The sequence below is a fragment of the Peromyscus californicus genome, unplaced genomic scaffold (genome assembly GCF_007827085.1).
Source record: "Peromyscus californicus insignis strain IS unplaced genomic scaffold, ASM782708v3 Scaffold_21__1_contigs__length_65335640, whole genome shotgun sequence".
In the NCBI taxonomy this organism is placed as follows: domain Eukaryota; kingdom Metazoa; phylum Chordata; class Mammalia; order Rodentia; family Cricetidae; genus Peromyscus; species Peromyscus californicus.
In genome coordinates, this window is record NW_026294514.1 from 16451192 (window position 1) to 16474678 (window position 23487).

The following is a 23487-nucleotide window of genomic DNA, read 5'->3' on the forward strand; positions in this document are numbered from 1 at the left end:
TTTAGCGTATCTATTGGTGTTGCCCTTGTTCAGATCGTTTTTTTAGGAAGTCACATTGGTGGGACTTGATGGGTGTAGCTTCTGACAGCACTAGGAGACACAATCTCACGGCAAGCCCCCGAGCCTCTGACTCTTACAATCTTTCCGCCACCTGTTCCACAATGTTCCCTGAGCTTTAGGTGCAGGGGTATGTTGTAAGTCCCTGACCTACAGTAACCCCACAACACTACATCTTCATTGATTGTGGTTTTCTCTAGTGGTCTCCGTCAGTTACAGAGAGAAGTTTCTTAGATGAGGGGTTTACACTTCCCTGTGGACTCAGTTCCCTCTCGTGGCATCCACAGGTGCCTGCACATGTGGGCATGCAGAGACATACACACACACACACACACACACACACACACACACACACACACACACAAAAAAAACTAATAAAATCCTGATGCTCAATTGAATACGTAAAAATATTCATACCATGGAACTCTCGGCTCAGGCAGGTGAAAGACAGCCCCAGGCCTGCCTGGGTCCTCACAGCACCAGGTGGGTAGACATCATGATGATGAGCAAATATACGCCAGAGAAATGGAAGAGAAAGAGAAGCAGAGCGATTCATATGCTGTGAAAAGAGACAGAACTGAAGAAGCAAAGGGGTAAGGAACAGGCTGCTGTGGGTGACCTGCTTAACACTCAGAGCCATGGTGACATCCAGGCCTGGGCTGCTGCTGAGGGCCACGGCTAGGTTCATAGCCCCGTAGACGAATTTCTAAATGGTCTTATTAAATAAAAAACACAGAGCCAGGTATTGGGGTGAATACCTTAGAGATCAGGGAAATAGGAATAGCCACCAGCCAACCTTTCCTCATCAGCTCTGCAGTTTCCAAATGTGATCTACTTCCTGTCTACCCAGGCTTTTATTGCCTTGCTGTTTGTTCTGCCCTCTCATTGGCTGTCTTAGCCCAGCTACCTCACTTCCTTGTCACTGCCTGTCCGTACAGACGTCCAGGTCTCTATGGTTGGTACTGGAATTAAAGGCCTGTGTCACCACGCTTGGCTCTGTTCCCTAGTGTGGCCTTAAACACACAGAGACCCTGTCTGCTAAGTGATAGGATTAAAGGCGTGTGCTACCACAGCCTGACTTTTGTGTTTACTTAAAACGGCTTGCTATTTCCTCTGATCTCCAGGCAAACTTTATTTATTAACATACAAATAAAATATCCACCACATTTCAGCACAAATAAAGTATCACCACATGGCCCTACTGCAGCCAGGGTCTGTGCTGATGTCTGTTGCTCCTGCTACCACCATATACTTGGGGTTTGGCCCATCACCTGAGGCCACGCTGGTGTCCTGGAGCCATGCTCTAGCTATGTCATACTGATCTGAGTAGCCCATGCTGCCACCAGGAGCCACGGTGATGTCAGGCTGCTGCTGAGGGCCATGTCTTGGTCTGTGGTCCTACCACAGCCAGGGTCTGTGTTGGCATCCATGGCCTATGTTACCACCAAAGGCCACATGGATGCTTGAGGTCTGGGTCTGGGTCGCCACCTAAGGCCAGGGCTGTGCCTCTGCCAGAGCCACGCCGAGCTGAATGGCCTGCACTTCCACCTGGTGCCATGATTACATCCAGGCCTGAGTTGCTGCCAAGGGCCATGTCTGGGTTCATGGTCCTGCTGCAGCTGGGATCTGTGTTGATCTCTATGGCCCAAGATACCACAGGGACCATAGGACCCATGTGTGTTGAACTCCAAGGGCTATGCTCAGTCAGACCACCCTATGCTGGTCCTGAGAGAGCTGTCCCTGCCCCTCACTGGACACTGTAAGAGAAGAGCTGGCCCCATCTCTCATGGGAGAGCTGGCCTCACACCCAGGAAAGCTGGTCTCACCCCTCTCCACGAGTGTGGAAGAGCTAGTTCTGCCCCTTGCCTGAGGGGGGCGGTCCCAGCATCTACCCCATCCATGACCTGCCAGAGTGCATGAAGGGACTGGTCCTGTGGAACCATGGCTGTGAGATCTCCATGACTCCAGGCAATGGCAGATATGGTGGTTTGAAAGAAAATGGCCCCCAAAGGGAATGGCACTATTAGGAGTGTGGCCTTGTTGAAGTAGGTGTGGCCTTGTTGAAGTAGGTGTGGCCTTGTTCGAGGAAATATCTTGCTGTGGGAATAGGCTTTGAGGTCTCTTGTGCTCAAGCTTCCCTCAGTGTGACTCTCAGTCCACTTCCCGCTGCCATCTGATCAGGATGTAGCCAGCACCACACCTGCCTGCCCGCCTCCATGCCTCCTGTCATGATGACAATGGACTGAACCTCTGAAACTGTAAGTGAGCCACCCCAATTAAATGTCTTCCTATATAAGATTTGCCGTGGTCATGGTGTCTCTTCACAGCAATAGAAACCCTAACTAAGAGAGTGGGACATCCAGGAGGAGTATTGGTGAGGGCCCAGTGTTGATGGTGTGCCAGAAGCCAGAGGCCTTGAACCAGACCAACAACTCATTACAATGAACATTTTGGAAGAAAAGCTGTGTGGACAAAAGGGTCTACTGTGACACTCTGCAGCTCCCAATGCCTCTATGATGAATGAAGAGGTGTTGGAGAGGCGGAAAGGATGGAGGAGCAGAGTGGTTTTTTGTGTGTTTGTTTTGTTTTGTTTTAAGTAATATTTTTTAAATTTTCTTTTGGGAGGATAGTACAGGGCTGGAAGGTGGATATGGAGGGACTGGGAAATGAGCTGGATTGGAGTGCATGATGGGAAATGCCCAAAAACTCAATAAAAAATTATGCTATAAAATTTATCTAATGGGCCGGGCGGTGGTGGCATACGCCTTTAATCCCTGCACTCAGGAGGCCAGCCTGGTCTAGAGAGTGAGATCCAGGACAGGCACCAAAACTACACAGAGAAACCCTGTGTCAAAAAAAACAAAACAAAAAACAAAAAACAAAACAAACAAACAAACAAAAAACAACCCACAAACAACAAAGGGAAATGAACACCACAAGTCCACAGATGGAGAGACCCAAGGGCAGAATCAAAGACATGCTTTATTCATTCTGGGCAAGAGCACACATTCTTCATCCCAGGGACATTTCTATAGAATCACACAAAAGAGACTTATTGCCAGAACCAGTTACATAACAGTCACGGTCATTGATTATTTGTTGTTCCACAGATATTCAGCGGCTGCCATCTTAACTGAGTCACTCTGGACACACCACGCTGTCTGAACCTTGATCTGGCCCTTAGCCTTCTAGTCCCTGCATCCTACGCCCTTTAGACAGCAGTCACTTTATTCAAATGAGCCCACAGGATAGTCCTTGTGGGCAGCCGTAGTCTGCAGCGAAGGGAAGAAGACCACATGTGTCCAGTCAACAGGCTTTATCTCCTAAGGTCAGCATGGTCCACGTTAGGGTGGTGGACCTGGTCCTGCCATTGTACTAAGATCTCCAGTCAACTGCTGGATTGTCTGTACCTCCATGCCTACTTCCTGTGAGGCAGCTGTTCCCTTTCTTTGATTATCACAGAGAGTATCTTGTCACACCCAGCCTCACAAACGGATTCGGGACCCTGCTTTTTGGTTATTGGATTCAAAACAAACTAGACTTTGGACAACGAAGGCAAAAGGAAGCCAGATACACTCCAAGGTAGTACTGTTTAGTTCCCACCCCACCACCGGGGATGACTCACCAAGGAAAGCCAGGTAGAGCTTTAGGAGGACTGACTCCCTGAGGAAGCTACAGACCGGAGCTGAGTTTACCTCATCCTGGGGCTTTATTCACACACACACCCCAAAAAGGAAATTTGACCGGATCATTTTTTTTGAGAAATGTTTTTGAGCACTTCCTGACTTTTTACACTCCTGGGGGAGAACAAAATAACAGATAACCGAACCCTCGGCATCAGGACTGGTTACCGGAAATGCATCGATGGCATTAGCAGGTGCCACTATCAGGAATCATCAGGATTGTTGTCTCTAAATAAGTCATCAAGGAAGAGCCTCCGAGATAATGCTGTTTACTCTGACTCCTGAAGGGAGGAGGGAGGAGCTAAGAAAGACGCCCCAGAGAAAGCTTTGCGGATCCTGAGAGAAAGAGGTCAGTGCCTTCCCAGGACACAAAGCAGTCATTAAGAGTGTGGTCACAGTGGGCGAAGGTCACACTGGTGACGGAAGGTCAGGGTGAGGAGGCTTGCTCTTACCTACATGAGTCTGTGGCTTCCCTTCATCTTCAGAAAGAGCAGCCACCCCCGAGCCCCTCCAGGCCTCCGGAGGTCACCAGTCAGATCTGCAGCTTCTCTCTCAGCCCCTCCTGTGATCTTCATGGACTTCCCAGGTCTCCTGAGACCCAGGCTTCTATCGTGTTTCTGACCCCTGCAACAGGAACAGAGGGTGAAATGAGAGCACAGCTCTTCCTTCCTTTCGTGGAGCTTTGGGTATTTTTAAAATCTTAATAAACTAATAACATCTCCCGGTTGCTAGCCATCTAGTGTTTATGTAAGAACTTTTTATTTTTTTCTTATCTGTATCCTTCTGGAAATGTTTACGACATCCTCAGAGGAGGCAGGCCAGTGAAATGCAGTTGGAACAGGCCTATGCTTCAGGGAACAGGACCCATCTGGAGGCTGTCTGTCTCTTCCCTACCACATTGGTGGTGGGGATGGGGTGTGGGAGCGGAGCGGACCTAGAAACAGCATCAACCTGAGTCTATTTCCATTCTCAAGGGCTTCAGGCTATATAACTCCTGGCCCAGCTAAGCAGAATTCCTTCTATATATATATCCCCTCAGGGGAGAGCATGTGAGGTGGGGTTAGGAACAAAGGGCAGAATAGGCCCTGCTGTCTGTCATGGGTTCAGAGCTACCCTGATGTTCTCCCAAGGGCCTGACAGTAACTTCAGTGCCCATTCCCATCAGCAGCTAACTGGACAGGGTCCTGAGAGTGGAGATAAAGGTGGAGCTAGGCTCTAAATCCCCACTGCTCAGCACTCCTGCACATCCTCATGGATCGCACCACAATGCACTAGGCTAGCCCTCCTTTATTCCTGGGCTTTCTCTGTGACTATGAGAAGATGCTCCTGGAAGAAGGTTATTCCTTCCAAGTCCTCCCTGGAGACTTCAGCAAGAAACCTCAGGGGGGAGCCATGATCCAAATTGTTCCTGGAGTTTATCCAGAGAAAAACACCTGCTTCCTCTCCCTTCCCTGCCAGGAACAAACCTGGAGATGGTGTGTACTCCAGAGTGTGTCTGTGTGGATGTGCATGAGGAGAGACGCATTCTTCCAGTCCCCACAAGTTTTCAAGTGCTGTGCAAACAAACAAACAAAATACAGGCTCCTTGGCTAAAGAAATGTGGGCAGAGCCATTCCTCACCTCTTCTAGTGGCCCAGGACATCAATGCATCACATTCAACTTTCAACAGAGTACCCACAGGGCAGGATCAGAGCACACAAGCCCAGACTAGGGCCCTGTCTGATCCCATGCACACACAGGAGCTCAGGCCTCTCCAGAAAGGCCTGAGTCACTGCAGAAGTGAAGTCCTGGGGTCAGGCATTGGAGATGTGAGCCCCTGGAAAGTCCTTCACCAAGCTCCTCACTGACCCAGCAGGCATGGACCAGGGACCCACCTCCACTCCCAGGCTCAGCCTCACCCAGAAATGTGGTTCTGTCTGCCCCGCAAGACTGCCAGAGCTGTCTGCAGAGCTAGGTTGCAGCCGCAAGACTGCCAGAGCTGTCTGCAGAGCTAGGTTGCAGCCGTTTGGAGCAAAGCTCCACTAATAAATCTCACAATGAAGTCCTTGACTGCTTCTGCCTTGAACCAAAACACAGCTTTCCCCGGCACGCTCTGTCTTGCTGACTAGGTGTGCAGGTGGCCAACTGTCAACACTATTACCCTGGCAGTTTAGCTTGACCACCTGGGCTAGCCTTATCTCTTCCTCTTCTCATTTCCCTGCCCTCCTCATCCTCCCCTCCTTGAGAATTCCTGTTGCTCTTTGGAGCCAACTGTATTTAAGGCCCGTGGGAGTTCAAAGAACACTCATAAGGTTTTGAAGTTCCCAGTCCTCCACTTTCCTTGAACTTGGACATGCTGAGAGGGAGAAAGAAAGAAAGAAAGAGAGAGAAAGAAAGAAAAAGAAAGAAAGAGAAAGAAAGGAAGGAAGGAAGGAAGGAAGGAAGGAAGAAAGAAAGAAAGAAAGAAAGAAAGAAAGAAAGAAAGAAAGAAAGAAAGAAAGAAAGAAAGAAAGAAAGAAAGAAAAAGAAAATGCTGTTTTGGGGATCTTGAGAGATCATGGTTCAAGACTCAGTTCTGCCTCCAATTCTGTGACCTTGGGAAGCCATGACTCAAGCTGAGTGAATTTTGATCTCTGGCTTCCAGGAGTGTTCGGGTGCCTGTGCTGTACAAATAGTAAGCCCAAAGCCCCACAGTCACTGTTTATAACCTCTGAGAGTCCGGGCAGAGAAACCATGTCCATAAGTGCCAGCGAGGATGTAGGCACTATCGGTGTCTATTTAACTATGGTATTCTAAATTAAACAAAATATTCAAATGAAAATTCTGTTGAAACAGTTGAAGTGTTGCCAGAATTAGCCAAGAAAATAGTTCCATGGCCCAGACCTGCTTCCTACCAGGGACCTAGTCGCCACACGTAGATAAATGTAGATCTCACCCCTCATCAAACCAACTGCTTTGTGAAGCAGGAGGAAACAATTACAGAAAACCACAACTAGTCAAAATGCAGAGAGCAGCTGGCTGTGGGGTGCCCAACCCTGACTGATACACCTACAGCTCACTTCCTACACCTAAGGCTCAGGAGAGATCAAGGAAGAGGGGGTGGAAAGACTCTAAGAGCCAGAGGACCAGGAAGTCTGCTGTAAGAGTTTCCTTCTAGCTATGACAGGGAAGCTATACCCATGAAATTTCAACAACATGGCTGCCTAAACAAGACCTTAGCAAGTCCAACATTAGTTGACATTCCTGAATAGGTGGAGTAGAGCCAATAGGACCCATCCAAGATGAAGAACTATAAGCAATTAACAACTGTTGAGAGAATTAATCTTCCTGGGATAAGCCCCCTGGTTGGTTATTCAATACCAAGTGGTCACCCCCAGAAGCATATACATGTAGGAACACGGAATGGACCCAGAGGGTTGTATTTGTATTTGTTCACTTATATGTATTTGTATCAACAATGGGTAAGGAAGAGGAGACCATGAATTTGGGAGGAGAGAGTTTGAGGAGGGGACTTGGGAGGGGTAGAAAGAAGGAAATTGGGGGAGGGGCGTTTAATAGTGTAATTATTTTTAATTAATATTTTTTAAGTGGCCCATGCAGCCACTCAGGAAAATAGTACAGCAGCTCCTCAAGGTGGTAAACAGAGTCATCATGTGAGTCGATAGTTCTACTGTTGGTCTGTATACCCAAAATAATTGAAAGTCCAGACTCATGTGGCAACTGTGTTCAGAACAGTATCATTCTCTACGGTCAAAGAGAGGGAACACACAAATGCCCATAAACAGATAAAAAGGATAAACAAAAATGTCTATTGTATACAAAGGAACATGATTCAGCTTTCAAAAGAATGACATTCTGACCCGTGTTACATGAATGGATTTTGAAGACATTGTGCTAAGTAAAATAAGCCAACTAGGACAAACGTCTGTGAGTCCGCTTATATAACGGATGTAGAACAGACAAATTCATACAGACAGAAAGTAGGTTAGGGAGCCCCAGAGGCAAGAAGGAGAGAAGAATTGGCAGTTACTGTTAAAGGTATAGAGTTTGCCATGAGAAAGTTCTGGAAACCGGTAGTGGTTACACAACACCGTGAGGGTACTTAGTACAATTGAACTGTTTATTTCAAAATGGTTAAAACAATGTAAAAATATTGCATTATGCAAATTTTATCACATTTGAGTTTTTTTATTATTATTGTGTGTGCATATAGTGCATGGGCTAGCGTGCACGGGGGCGTGTGTGTGTGTGTGTGTGTGTGTGTGTGTGTGTGTGTGTGTGTGTGTGCACTCTTGCCTGTGTGGTACAATGCAGGTTAGAAATTGGAAGACAACTTTCATGGGTTCCAGAGATGAACTCAGGTGGTCAGGCTTGCATAGCAAATACTTCTTCACTCCATGAGCTGTCGAGTCAGCCCGTCACATTTTTTTTCCTAAGCATCTTACATATATATGTATATGTATATGTATATATATATATATATATATATATATATATATCACTTAGGATATATTTCAATTAATCTTATTTATTGTTTATGGGAAATCCGTATGTAACTGGGTAGTCTTCATTTTATCTGATAATACTGGTCAAGGTGTTTCTGTTCTATTAAGAATTTCACTAGACTTTAAGAGCCATAGTATTCAAACAAACAAACAAAATAGTGTTTGTGGTCTGATTAGAATGAGTGCATAAAACCAGAGCAGAAAATGGGGGTAGGGAGTAGAGTTTGCCCTAATTATAGACAGCCACCAGAGAGGCCACCCAGCAACTCCCTCAGCCCTGCTCACTCCCCCAGTGAAGAGGTAGAGAGTGGAAATCTTGGTTGTTTTCCCATCTGTTGTTTAGACATCACGATCCCTCAGTGCAATCAAAGCTGGTTATAAACCCCTTCTTACAATTGACCGCATGGTTAGAATTGCAGTTGCAGATGGCGACACTCACCCACGTGACTCAGACGATAGCCTTGTGCCCTGCCGTCGCCCCAGAGTCGGCAGGAACCCATGGGGTGTCCAGATGTCGAATGGTGCCACCGCTTGCACCCATGCCTTCAAGAAGAAAGAAGCTGCCTGCACAGCTCACTGTGCCACAGCAAACAAGAGGTGCAGAAGGCAGAGGCCACGGTGGAGCCATTTGGACCCAACGCTGGGGCTTAACATAGCAAGAACGCCTCAGGCTTGGCATGCCTACACTAATCTGCCTGGGAGACCGACCCGGAGTCACATCACAGCCCCAGTGGCCATTCCAGGTGGTCCCACCTACTCTTTTTCTCAACCAAGATGAAAGGCAGCTGGGGAGGGCATGTCTCAAAGAGATGGGTCATATCCATTTCATTTTTTCCTAGGTGCTGACAAGTCACTGTGGAAGTCTGGAAGTGTGTAGCACAGCAAAAAATACACAGGTCATAACACACACTGGTGAATGATTACCAGAGGAGAAATTCTTTATGTGGGAGCACTGGGCTCCCATCATGTAAGGACGCATTACATTAACAAGATGGAAGGTCCCTGAAGTTCCCTCCCCACTACAGACCCACTGCCACTGTTTTCCACCCCGCTATTTGTGGGGATCTGAGCCCAAAGGCAAGAAAAGTCAATTCAGCTATACTAATCCAAAGGGGGTCACTGGTGGCCAACACCAATTGAATCTAACATATAACTAGATGGGATTCTTTCTGCTGACTGGCACCAGCTATGACCACTAAAGTCAGCCACTCATGCCTAGGTCCAGGCACAGAGTGACTTTTTTTCTAACTGTTTGTATAACGTGCTTCCCCTGCTGACAGATCTGGACAACAGGATATCATTCTTGTGGGTACGCAGGGCGGGGGGCGGGGGGGGGTTCCTTCTCCCTACACGGATATAGATCCCAGCAGGCACAGCATGGAAACTGAGCTGAGGAATGGGAAATGTCAAAGACGAGGAAGACACACGAGGCTTGGCTCTGCTCTGGACCAAGTTCAGGGGTGAGGGAGAGAGAGTCTTCACTTTGGGGGCCGCTGGGGGGGGGTCAAGGGGTGCCACATATGAAGTTTTAGTCTCTCTTTAGAGTGTCTTTTTCCCACTCTCCACCCTGCATAGTACAGAATAAGGGGTCACGGATAGGCTAGCCAAGAGGTCCCATGAGAAATGAAAGTGTTAGACCCAACACTGGGGCTTAACATAGCAAGAATGCTTCAGGCTTGGCATGCCTACACTAATCTGCCTGGGAGATCGACCTGGAGTCACATCACAGCCCCCGTGGCCATTCCAGGTGGTCCCACCTACTTTTTCTGTCAACCAAGATGAAAGGCAGCTGGAGAGAGCATGTCTCAAAGAGATGGGTCATATCCATTTCATTTTTCCTGTTCCTGGGGCAACAGTTCTTCCTAAATCATGTTCTTATCCCTTCAGGCTGCCTTTCACACACAGTGGGGTCAACCAGAACAACCTGCTGGGTGCGCAGTCAGGCCCAGGACACAACGGGCATTGACTAGGACGTGGCTCCCTACAAGGCCTTCCCCAGCAGACCCAAAAGCCCAGGAGCTGGCTTTGCCTGGTGCCCAACCTTTCACCTCCAAGAGCTGCTGCTACAAATGTCAACCAGAGTAGATGAGCCAAGCTGGGCACACTCACCAGCCAGAACAATGTTAAATATTAAACGTCCTTGGTAGCGGGCCGGCCTGAAAGCTGCCATTTCGCTATGCGGCTTTCACCAGGCTTAGGAAGAGAGCCTGCATCTCCCAGAAGCGCACCGTGGAGACCTGCCCTCCGCCTGCTCAGCGCTGGGGAAGCCTTCAAAGCTGTTCAATTTGTCTGAGTCCCATCCATCTTTAATGTCACAGTCTACATTTTCTTCTCTCTTCCTTTTTCAAAGCAGCCAAAAGAGAAAATGTCACTGCATCTGGGGCCAATTCAAAAGCCAGGCTCAGGCAAAGTTCTGCTCCATTCTCCTGGGTCCCCCCATGTTTTTATCTCCAAAGGAGCTTCAGCCCCTTACTCTGTGTTCATGTCTCATCCCAGGCCTGTGTCCTTCACTAGCTTTCCCTGAAGACCTCTGTGTGGCTACAGCACCCACGAAGAGGGAAAGACATTGATGTTTACAGGAAGAAGGCTGGAGGGAGTGAGGGCCACAGGGTGGGCTGTCACCACACCCATCGATTCCTGACAGGGACTGGGAGGTTGAGCAGTTCATGCAAGTACTTAAACCCTGTGCTGCCTTTTAGGAACTGTATCCCCCAAATTTATCCAAAGCGCACAGACTCTCTCTGACCATGGAAGGCATACTTGGGGACATGGTATGAGCATCCTGTGGCACCTTCTCTCCCCTCCGTGTTTTGAAAAGTCCAGTCAAGCTGTGCAAAGGCAGGTGGGAGCTCAGATAAAGATGACAGCCAGAATGAATTCATGACAATTCTCCCGCAACACACACACACACACACACACACACACACACACACACACACACACACACACACACACCAGCCTCACCCAGGAACAGAGAGCTGATGCTCTGAGGGTGGCTGTCATCAGGGAGGACATGGACGGGAGATAAGGGACTCCATCAGTGTCAGGCCAGGCCCGACACATCACAGCCATAAATCACTTGGTTAAGATGCTCAGATGCTCACTCGGAGAAGGGCAAGCAGGTAAGAGTGAAACAGGAACACATTGCTACATAGACAGGCAACGTGCTTGGTCTCCACCCTGGGGGGAGGGGCAGACTGTTGGAACTTTGTCCATTCGTTCTCAGGCTAGTCAGATCAAAGTGTTTGTTGTGCAAGCCTGGGCGCCTGAGTTTGCTCTCTTTAACCCACGGAAGTTATTCTCTGATTTCCACACATACACCATGGTACATAAGTACACAAATACACACACACACACACACACACACACACACGCACACACACATGCACATACACGTATCGTATATATACATGATAATTATAATAATTTTAAAAATGTGGTAAAATTCATATAATGCATCATTTATTACATTCTGAAATAGCTAGATGGTGGAAGGATTGATAGAAATAGATAGATAGATAGATAGATAGATAGATAGATAGATAGATAGATGGATGGATGGATGGATGGATGGATGGATGGATGGATGGATGGATGGGCTGACGGACCAACGGACAGACAGACAGATAGATAGATGGCTGTGGAGATGGCGTTCTTCCCTCTCTGCTCTCACCTGCTCCATCCATGTAACTGTGCATGCTCTGGCTGTGTTCTGGCGTGAACGGCGTGGAGTGCATGGTGACGGAGTGCATGGTGACGTGGGAAGACTCTGGTGCTTTGTGTTCTGACGATGGGAGATTTCTCCAATCCCAGAGCCCCAAGACCTTCAGCAGTGTTCAGCCATATTCCAATGAGGTCAGCACTGGCCAAACCCATTCTAGAGACTGTTTTTCAGAATGTTCTAGATAGACAATTTAAAAAAAAATAATAACCTTGGTTTGTGTGTGTTTGTTTTGTTTTGTCCAGGGTACAGAGATTCTTAAGTTGCAAATAATGAAAGAATTAGTGATTAATTAATTGCTGACAGGTGTGGAGCGAAACCATCTACGGATTCTTAGTTTTCCCCTCCCTTTTCTCTCTTAAGATCATTCTTTCTAACTTTAATTAATTTTTTGCCACCCTAGCACTTCTCTTATCAAATATTCTTAGGAACTAAACAAATAGAGTGTACTGAGACCAAAGTACTCAATATGGTGTTTAATTGGAATTGTAGCCTGTGTTTCCCCCAGTGTTTTTCTCCGGGTACCTGGAAGCTTTCCTTGGCAAAGCAACTGGACTCCAGAAGTGCATTTTTAGCATCTAGTTAATCTTCCTTTCAGGTGCCAAGGGCATGGCTTGATTGAATCAAGGAAACGTAAGCCATTGAGTGGTTTGTGGTTTCTCTTGCCTGCAAAAGAACAGAGGTGCTAATGTAACAGGGCTATTGATATTCTCTCCGTTCACTTTGCTGTTTGTGTGTGTGTGTGTGTGTGTGTGTGTGTGTGTGTGTGTGTGTGTGTGTGTGTGTTGCATGGATGTCATGGGTGCCTGGTTCAACTGTTGAATGGCCAAGTGTGGTCACTGAAGCATGCCCCAGCTGCCCGAAATACACTGTAATTCTGCTTACCACTGTACAACAGTGTCAAGGGCAAAGATTCTGCATGTATGCACTCAAATCCAAGCCACAGCAATGGAGGGGGACAGCCTGGTCACATGCCCATGCTGAAGCCTGAAGCACTAGCCTCTGAGAGAATGTGAACTATCTGCTCTGCCCTTGCCAAAGGAATGCTGCCCAGAACACCATGGGGCAGCTAAGCTCCCAACACACATGACTAGTTCCTGAGTGAGTGAGCCACCACTGTCACCAAGAGGGACTTTGAGGACTCGAGTCTGTAATAGAGCCCGAGTGGCTGGCTGCTTCAAAATGAGTTTCAGCTTTCAGAATGCTGCCCTGGTGCTGTCCAACAGTCCAGAGATTCCTTAGGAGGGAGAAGCCTCCTCTACCTTCCCCAAAGCAGCAGATTGTTCAGCCATGACCACAGATTCATCCAGAAATGATGATTTGTAGGAATGAACGGGAATGGAAGAGGAGTCTCTAAGACGTGTCTCCAGTGGCCATTGTATCATTCAGCCCAAGGCATCTCCCCCCAGATTGGAGCAGACAGAAGTGAAGTGCTGTGACTGATGGAGCCCAGATGACATCACGCCGCCAGCATCGCAGTGATGGGACAGAGGTGCCACAGTGCGGAACCATGGAGAAAAAGACGTGGCCTGTAGGGCTGTGGCCAGTCAGATGGTAAAGGGACAAGGTGGCATTTGAGGGTGCCTCAATCCCTGCAGGTCACATGAGGCACTCGGTCAGAGAGAAGATTCCTGGTACTTTTCTCTTGTTTTCTCTCTCACAAGTTTGGAAGCATCAAAGGGCTAGGATATAGTTGGGATAGGAATCTCTAATGCATTCCTAACCTAGGGATGGAGCTTTTTAAATCCTCCAGGACAGACTACTGGGTAGCAGTAAAAATTATAAGAAAGTCCTTTATGTATGAACATGAAAAGAATCCTTAAGGTTCATGCTTAAGCAAAAGAGCCAAGGGAAGAATAGGCCATATATTTGCATGGTCCAAGGCAAAACAAAATTGTGATGTTCAAAATTGTTCAGAATTTTAATAGCCAGATGTGATGGCACAGGCCTGTAATCTCAGCACTGGGGAGTTGCCACAGGAAGAACATAGTTCCTGGCCAGCCTGGGCTACATAGTCAGACTCTGTCTCACAAAGGAAAAGAGAGAATTTCAAGGGACAATATTAACCAAGCAGTGTATTCCAAGCCCCCACAAAGCCATGCCTCCTGGCTTTCATTACTGCAAATCTGAAATGTTATGTACATAATAAATAATAAGGCTTACCAATGAGGTTTTGAACTATGATGACAAAAAAGGGGAGAATTTTCACTAAATATCTACTTGCTTTTTAAATTTTTTTTTAAACATTTATACCATGTGAATGAATTCACTATTCAAAAAAAAAAAAAGAAAGAAAGAAACAAAGAAAGAAAGAAACTAAATAAGAAAACACTGCCAGAGCTCCAGAGAACCCAACTTAGACCCTAAACAACATGTGAATTCAGAGTCATATTTATCTGTGATTATTCACTGAGTGACTCGGGACAAAGTTGAACACAGGGACATCAGGTTATAATGACTAAAGCAAGAACTGCCCTCTCACGTGGAACCACTCACTCGCCAATGGATGTAGATTTCTGGGAAGCCAGATGGAATAGAATGTGTTACCTCTCCCTCTAGTCCCTGTTGCCTACAAAGTTTCTCTGACCCTATGAACTTTGCTAGGCTCTGGACCATGGGCCTGCACTTGTGGTCATAGGTTAGTAAGTGCGAGCTCCACATCTCACTAAATACAGGAACTGGATGGGCATATCAGAAACAAGAAGATGCTTCAAGTTTACACTACCAACACACTCACTCCCCTGCATTTCCAGCACAGTGAACCCCAGAAAAGAGGAACTGGACAGGCCATGCTCCCATCCACAGCAAGCAACCAGCGTAGTACCTGTGCTAAACATCCACAATGTACTAAATGAATTACCCGTTTAATCCTCACAGCTCCCAGAAAGGCTGGGTGTATTAGTTAATTTTCTATTCCTGCGACAAAGCACCATGACTAAGGCAACTAATAGAAGAAAGGGTTTATTTGGGGCTTACAGTTCCAGAGGGATACGAGTCCATCGTCATTATAGCAGTACAGAAGTATGGCGGCAGGCAGGCAAGATGCTGGAACCGCTAAGAGCTCACGTCATGATCAGGAATCAGAGAGAGCACACCGGGGATGGAGGGAAGCTTTTGAAACCATAAGGTCACCCCCAGTGTCACACCTTCTCCAACAAGGCCACATGTTGTAATCTTTGCAAACAGCCACCAACGGGAATCAATTCGAACACCTGAGACGTGTCATTCAACCTGCCACACAGACCTTGCCATTTTCCCCATTTGGCAGATAAGGAAACCAGTCCAAAGAGGAAGAGAAGCTTGCTCAACACTATCAGTGAGTAAAAGACAAAGGCAGATTGAAACACAGACATCTGGTGCCAAGACCACACCCTTAAGTTAACCACAAAGCCCTTATTTTAATGCAAATGATCAGTTTAATATCAAGCTCTGCAGCCTGTCTTCACAGCTATTCCTCTGCACAGAACCTTCTGCACGCTAGAATACAATAGGGCTGATTCGGAAGCAAGGGCTATTTTCATTCGATTAGATCCAGCTACGAATTCTTTTGTGCTATCAAGTGGGATGAACACGGAGCTCACCATTGTTTGAGGCTCACAGGAACACTCTGTGTGGCCCCAAATCCTCTTTTCCTTGACAACGTTTCTAAAAGCATGGCAATTTCATACCTCTCTTTTCCACATAAGAGGAATGTATTAGGGGTGCTTATATCCAAGAGTACGGAAGTCAAAAAAAAGTAATTCAGGACTTAGAGAGATTACTCTAAGGCTAAAAGCACTTGTTGCTCTTTCAGAGGACTAGGGTTCAATTCCCACCCATATGACAGCTCACAATCATCTGTAAGTCCAGTTCCATGGGATTCAGTGCCTGTCACTGCTGGCCTCTGGGGGTACCAGGCATGCACATGATGCATAGACATACAGATAGGAAAACATCTATACACACATTTAAATTAAAAAATAATTCAAGAATGGTGGTGCACACCTTTAATCCCAGCACTCAGGAGGCAGAGGCAGGCAAAATCTCTGTGAGTTATGGGCCAGCCTGGGATACAGAGCAAGTTTTAGGACAGTCAGGGCTACACAGAGGAACCCTGTCTCAAAAAAACCAAAAAATAAATAAAATAAATAGGAAATCCAGGGCCTGGGGAGATGGCTCAGTGGGTAAAGTGTTTGCTGTGGGCAAGCATGAGTGCCAGAGTTCAAATTCAAAAAATTGTGTAAAAAGCCAGGTGCAGTTGGTGGTCTCCTGTAATCCCAGTGAGTGGAGAGGCTGAAACAGGGAATCCCCAAACAAGCTAACTAACCAGACTCGCCCAAAATTGTGAGCTCTGAGTCCAGCAAAGAATCTTCCTATATTAGTTTGCTTTTCTATTGCGGTGACAAAACATCGCGACCAAAAGCATCTTGGGGAGAGCAGCGTTTAGTTGACTTACAGTCCATCATCAAGGGAAAGCAGGGCACTCACTGAAGCAGGGATCATGTAGGAACACTGCTTGCTGACTTGCTTTCCATGGCCTGCTCAGCCTGCTTCCTTACACAACCCGGGACTATCTGCCCAGGGGTGGCACCACCCACAGTGGTCTGTGTCCTACCACATCAATCATTAATCAAGAAAACCCCTTACATATCTTTACCTACTGACCAGCCTTATGGTGGTGTTTTCTCAGTTGACATTCCCTCTTCCCAGATGACTCCAAAGTATGTCAAGTTGACAAAATAGTAACCAGCACAATTGACTCCTTGTCAGTTTGACACATGGCTATATCACTACTAAACAATAACCTTTCCTTTCTGATTTAGCCCCAAGATCTCATGCTAATATTACGTTATAAAACCTAGTGTAACTTTAAAAGCCCCACAGTCTTTAAAAGTTCAGTCTCTTCAAAACATCAAAGGTCTCAGCCAGGGATGGTTGCACACACCTTAAGTCCCAGCCAGTACTTGGGAAGCAAAGGCAGAAGGATCTCTGTGAGTTCAAGGCCAGCCTAATCTATGTAGTGAGTTCCAGGATGGCCAGGGCTATGTACAGTGACCCTGTCTCAAAAAGAAAAAAAAAGGTATCTCTCTAAAAATCTAAAAATCCAGTCTTTCTAAATTCCAGTCTCCAAAGATCTAAAGTCTTTTAACTGTGGGCTCCTGTAAAATCTAACATAAGTTACATACCTTCTTACTCCAAGGAAAGAGCCAAGGCACAGTCACAATTGTAAAAAGTAAAACTCAACTCTAACGGTGTAAATAACTCAGTGTTCGATGTCTGGAACTCACTCGTGATTTTCTGGGCTCCAAAGGGCTTCAGCAGCTGCATTTCTCCAGCTCCGCCATTTGCAGCACACAACAGCTTATCTCCTCGGCTCAGGCCAGCTCCCCTCCATACCTGCCACCATCCTTCGGTCATCATCTCATGGTGCTGACATCTCCTGAACGCTGGGATCTGCACAGGCTGCACCTTCACCAATGGCTTCCTGGCTTCTTTTCGGGGACTCCAACCCTGACACGCAGTTCCAAGCTTCTCAGGTTTCCACTGCATCTGAGGCAGCACCTTCATCAGTGGCTTCTCTTGTCCTCTCATGGTGCCAGGCTTCAGCTGCTCCCCATGACCTCTTCATACCCTCATATCAGGACTGCCCAGGAGACTCTTACACAGTACCAAGGGCAGCTGCCAGGATGAGATGCAGCCTTGGTCCCCTCTAGACCACACCTTCTGTGTACTGACCCTGAGGAGACACTTGCAGAAGATCTCACCTCAATGGTGCTGGTCTCTTCTTATTCACAGCTAATTTCTCAGCCGTAATTAACCAGCACCAATTGTTCCTGTAAAGTACAGTTTCCTCTTCAGCAGTGCTGGCCTCTTGTTAATCACAACTGATCTAGCTGACTAGTCATGCTATATTGTTTATTCAAAATATCACACAAATGGTCCCAGTAGAGTCTGCTTCCTTCTAAAACTTCACAAGCCAGGCTTCTGTTGTCTACACTGCACTCAACATTCCTATCTTCCAAGCTCCCACAACAATGTACTAACTTCTGAGCACTCTTGGCTTTTGTAGCCGTAAGTTCCAAAGTCTGTCCACAGTCCCCCCAAAAACAACATAGTCAAATATGCCACAGCAATACTCCACGATCCTGGTACCCATTTCTGTTTTAGTCAGGATTACTATTGCTGTAATTAGAAACACCATGACCCAAAGCAGCATGGGGAGGAAAGGGTTAATTTGCTCACAGGTTATACAGCCTATCATCATGGGAAACCAAGGCAGGAGCTGGAGGCAGGAACTAAAGCAGAGCTCATGGATGAATGATACTTGCTGGCTTGTTCTCCACGGCTTGCTCAGCCTGCTTTCTTATACAATCCAATACCACTGGCCCATGGGTGGCACCACTCATAGTGGGCAAGGCCATCCTGCATCAATTATGAACCAAGAAAATGCCCCACAGGCTTTCCTACAGGCTAGTCAGGGAGGGACATATTCTTGATTGACACTCCTTCTTCCCAGATGACTTCAGATAATGTCACAGAATTACAGAAGGCCAAGTTCAGCTGCATACTTTGGCATTGCTTGACTAAGAAAATTGGCCATAGGTAAATTATGAATGTAGAGCCAAATCTCAATCATCCCTTGAGAAATTCCCCCTCCTGAGCTGCCCTGAACACCAGGAACAGGATCCATACAAGAGGATTGTATGAATACCAGTGCAGTCTACACTGTCTCAGAACCTGAAACACAGTAAGACACAAAATGGGTCTTTAATAAATGCTTGTTGAAATGATGAGTGAATAAATCATCAGTCAGTTGAAACAAAATCTGCTCTTAATGGCCATGATATATAAGTAAGATCTCATCATGACAGTTCAAGCCCTTCCTCTAGCCTGCCAATAAGCTATTCAAATGAATTTTATTCTAATGATACATTGTGATAATTGCCAGAAATTCTATTCGCAACAGGCAGGATGGAGACGGAGATGAAACCAAACTACTATCAAATTTCCTCCTGAAAAATCGGGACATTAAAGGGCGGAGATGTGACTCAGAGGTTCAGTACAGTTGCTCTTGCAGAGGATCCAGGTTCAGTTCCCGACACCTATATGACTGCCTGTAACTCCACATCCAGGCCTCTTCTGGCCTCTGGTGGCCCCAGGTATGAATATGGTGCAACATGCATACACATACAAACAAAACAATCATACACCTAAAGGAAAAATAAAATCAATAATTTTAGTTGGGATGTGTAAGCAAACTAACTCAAATGCAATAAAATGGGGTTACTGTAGCTGGAGTTTTCCTCTTCCACCTGGCTCCTGCAGCCGCTCAGACCCAAGTAAACACACAGAGACTTATATTACTTATAAACTGTATGGCCGTGGCAGGCTTCTTGCTATCTAGTTCTTATATCTTAAATTAACCCATTTTTATAAATCTATACCTTGCCATGTGAATCATGGCTTACCGGTATCTTAACATCTTACTTCTCTTGGCGGCAGCTGCAGCTGGCAGTATCTCCTGACTCAGCCTTCCACTTCCCAGAATTCTCCTCTCTGCTTATCCCACCTATATTATACTTCCTGCCTGGCTCCTGGCCAATCAGCGTTTTATTGATCAATCAATCAGAGCAACACATTCACAGCATACAGAAAGACATCCCCAGCAGGGTATCTTGCAGATCAGCTTAATACACCACCCATGCTGTGCCTAACCATGCTGGTGTGATGTCACTTGACCATTCCACTGTGCCTTATTGGGTGAGCTTATTGGGCGGGTTCAAATTTAAAAAAATTAAGAGAAAGGAAAGAAGTTCGGCTGATCCAATAACCAAAGTACTGTGGCGCAAAACAACGGGATTGGTGCACTTGCTAATTTAACTGGAGAATAATTACTCTCTCAATAAAAATAAGTTCTTCTGCCACATCTGGAGAAGATATGTAGATGAGAAGGCATGGCTTGGTTGCCCAAAGATTTGTTTTCTTCTTAGAAAAAAATGTATACAAATTGACATGAGATTCCCTCACTCTCACTTTCAACATGATGGAGCCCAGGGAGCAGGTTGACAGTCCAGGGCTTTTATGAGACTGATAAAGCTGCACTTCCGAGGAGAGAGGTGAGCTGAACTCTGGCCAGGTGGTGAGACATCACAAGAAGGTGAGAGCTTCAGAGGTTTCCAGTAAAAGCTCCCGTGGAACAAAGGCCGCCACTAATTTGTGCAGAGTCCAGGAGAACCAGATTTCCAAACTCTTCATAGGAATGAAGAATCTGCCATGTTTACTCCAAGGAAAAGTATGAGCTACCTTCAAACACTGATAATATGGGCACAGGCAGCGGAGCTGATCGTGAATGTGGATTTTTGCACCATTTTCCATGGGATGTTGCATAAGTTGAACATTACTTTCTATAATGTGTTCACTATTTTGAGTTAGACTTGAGAGTAGCACAGTCAGTAAAGTTTTGTTGAGCAAGCAAAAGGACCTGAATTCAGATCACTGTCACCCACATACTATACACACACCTGCACCCGCATACATGTACCCACATACTTCACACATACATGTACCTATGTACTGTACACATACATGCACCCACATACTGTACACACATATGCACCCACATCACTGCCCACACACACATCACCCACATACTAACCATACACATGTACCAACATACTGCCCCCCACACATGTACCCACATACTGACCACACACATGCACTCACATACTGTACACACATGCACCCTCACACAGTGAAAAAATAAGTATACCTGTGTTTTTTATTACTTGCATTCCTGTTTTTGAAATCTCAACAGTGGTCGTCAAAACTTCAAAACTTTTTCTGAATCAGAATTTACTGAAGACTCCTTAAACAGTGACCCCTGAGCAAGGCTTTGGGAAGAATCTGGATTTGAACAAGCTGAAGGTCCCAGGTCCTCACTGGCCTGAGTCACATCTCTTTTGAGAAGCTCCTCTGTGATTTATGACTCAGGTAATGTCCTGATGCTGGAGCAAGGAATCCCAACCTCAGAGAATTCACCAAAATTACAGCTGTAACGGGAACGGGATTCTGGGGAGTCAGCTTAGAGGTTTGTCACTAATCTGCAATGTCAAGTAACCACTGAATAAATGTTTCAACATTGATCTGGCTTGTTCAAGCCTAACATACTAAGGGAAATATGGTTCAGTCATTCTTATAATCCCAGCACTTGGGAATTAGAGGCAGGAAGATCAGCCACTAAAGGTTAGCCTTGACTAAGGCTTTGAGTAAGGATTCGAGGCTAGCCTAAAATACATGGGACTGTCTCAAAGAGCAAGAGAGGGGGCTAGGGAAATGGCTTACGGGGTAAACGTGCTTGCTTTCCAAACATGGAGTGTGGATGGAAGTTTCTGTCCTACCAAAATCTCCCAAATCACCACACAGAAGCTTATATTAGTTATAACTGAGCCATTAGCTCAGGCTTATTACTGACTAGCTCTTACACTTAAATTAACCCATAATTCTTATCTATGTTTAGCTACATGGCTTGGTAACTTTTCTCAGTTCTGCCTTGTCATCTTGCCTCCTCTACATCTGGCTGGCGACTCCTGACCCAGCCCTTCCTCTTCCCAGCATTCATAGTTTGCTCACTCCACCTATACTTCCTGCCTGGCCACTGGGCAATCAATGTTTTTTACTAAACCAATCTGAGTGACAAATCTTTACAGTGTACAAGAGCATTACCCCCACAGCAATGAAGACCTCAGAACCCATGGAAAAAGTCCAGCAAGGTGGAACAAACCAGGATCCCCAGCACTGCGGGTTTTATGAAGCCCAGGCTGGCCTCCAATGCTCTCTCTAGCTAAGGATAACCTTGAACTCCTAATCTTCCTGCCTCCAGCTTCCTAGTGTTAAGGTTACAGCCATGTGGCCCCACATCTGGCCTCAGAAACGTATTTAACCTCCTTTATTGCATCTCTCTGGAAGTGAGGCCTGTCAACAAACGTTGAAGCCTGCGTGCTAAATGCCTAAACTCAGAAGTCATCACATGGCTGCTGATCTCTGCTTTGCCCCATTCACCACCTTGCCAAGTAAAGCATGTCCAAATCTGCAGTTCACCGCAATGAGGGAGCGATAGAAGAAAACCGAACTGAGTAAAAAGGAAACCTGCCTCAGACAGCCTTCCATCCGCCCACAACCCCAGACATGCACATCGTAACAATCAAGAAGAATAAGCTTTGGGTGACTAGCCGTCCCCCCTCGTCCTCTCGTCGGGACATGTTTGACTAGGAAAGTCAGAGACCTAACGTCCACCCTGGCGTCTGACTTCTCCTTGGCGTGACAGCAGATGGCATGAGGCATGATACCCTTGTAGGAAGCAGCTGTCTTCCAGCATGGCACAGGAGAGCTCGGAGCACTTGGCTTGAGTCGGTAATTTGCATGACCAAGGGCAAATTACAGAGCCTATCTGGGCATCGTTTCCTTACTCCAGTAAAGGAGCATTCCTACCTTCCAGGGTTGTGAGGGTTTGAGCTAATGTATGCAAAAGGCCCGGAACATAATAGGTGTTCAATAAATGTTAGTTATTATTTTATGCATGTGCCCAGGACTAATGTATGCATGAGCGTTTAGTTATTAATTAGAAGGTAAAGGAAAACTGACTGCAGGGATTGCATGTGACCTTTAGCAAATTATTTCATTTAGACGCGTTGATGCAAAGCTACCACGTCTTATGAAGAAAGACAAAAATAAATCTGGCTGACAAAAGATATTTTAATAAATACTCACTCTCCCTCCAACATGCTCCCAGTCTATGACCACCTCACTGTGATCAGTCTGCTGTCCAGGGAGGCTTTTGTGTGTGTGTGTGTGTGTGTGTGTGTGTGTGTGTGTGTGTGTGTGTATGTGTGTGTGTGTGTGTGTGTCTCTCTCTCCTGTCACAGTCAATCATTGACTGATCAGAAGCCAGATTCTGCTAAAAAAAAAAATAAATAAACATTAAAAAAAACCTTTAAGGCTCCTGCATCTAGTGATTCCTTTAAAAAATGAACTTGTAGTGCCTTCCCTGCCCCCCTCCAAGTAAGCTTGGCACGAAACAAACGTGGGTACCCTGGGCGCCCTGCGGTTAGTGGAAACGTTCTACGTTATTTGTAGGCCATCCGTTTCTTGGCCACTATCTAGCATGATGCTCCTCCTGAGGTTTTGTCCCTCTATGTGCCCACTTTATTGGCAGCTAGAGAGAACCCCTTAGACTCCATGTGATTCATCTAAGGAGAGGCCCGTGTGGGTCACTTTGCCTGCAGAACTGTGGTTTCTTACCAGCAGAGCAGACAGCATCTGTTCCAGTCGATGAGGAGAAAGGGAAAAAAGAGGGGACATTGGCCAGAAAGGGAAGAGTCACAGACGTAGCTACGTTGTGACTATATCTTGATAACCCCTGGACATCCACTTAAGGATATAGGAGTCCCGCGTCTTGGTAGATGGCTATGGAATTGAGAAAGGAATGGTGTGGAGAAGGCCAAGATCCACAAGGCGTTTCTGGATTGGAGGGCCGTGCTGGAAGAACGGGACCTCGAAGAGGGGC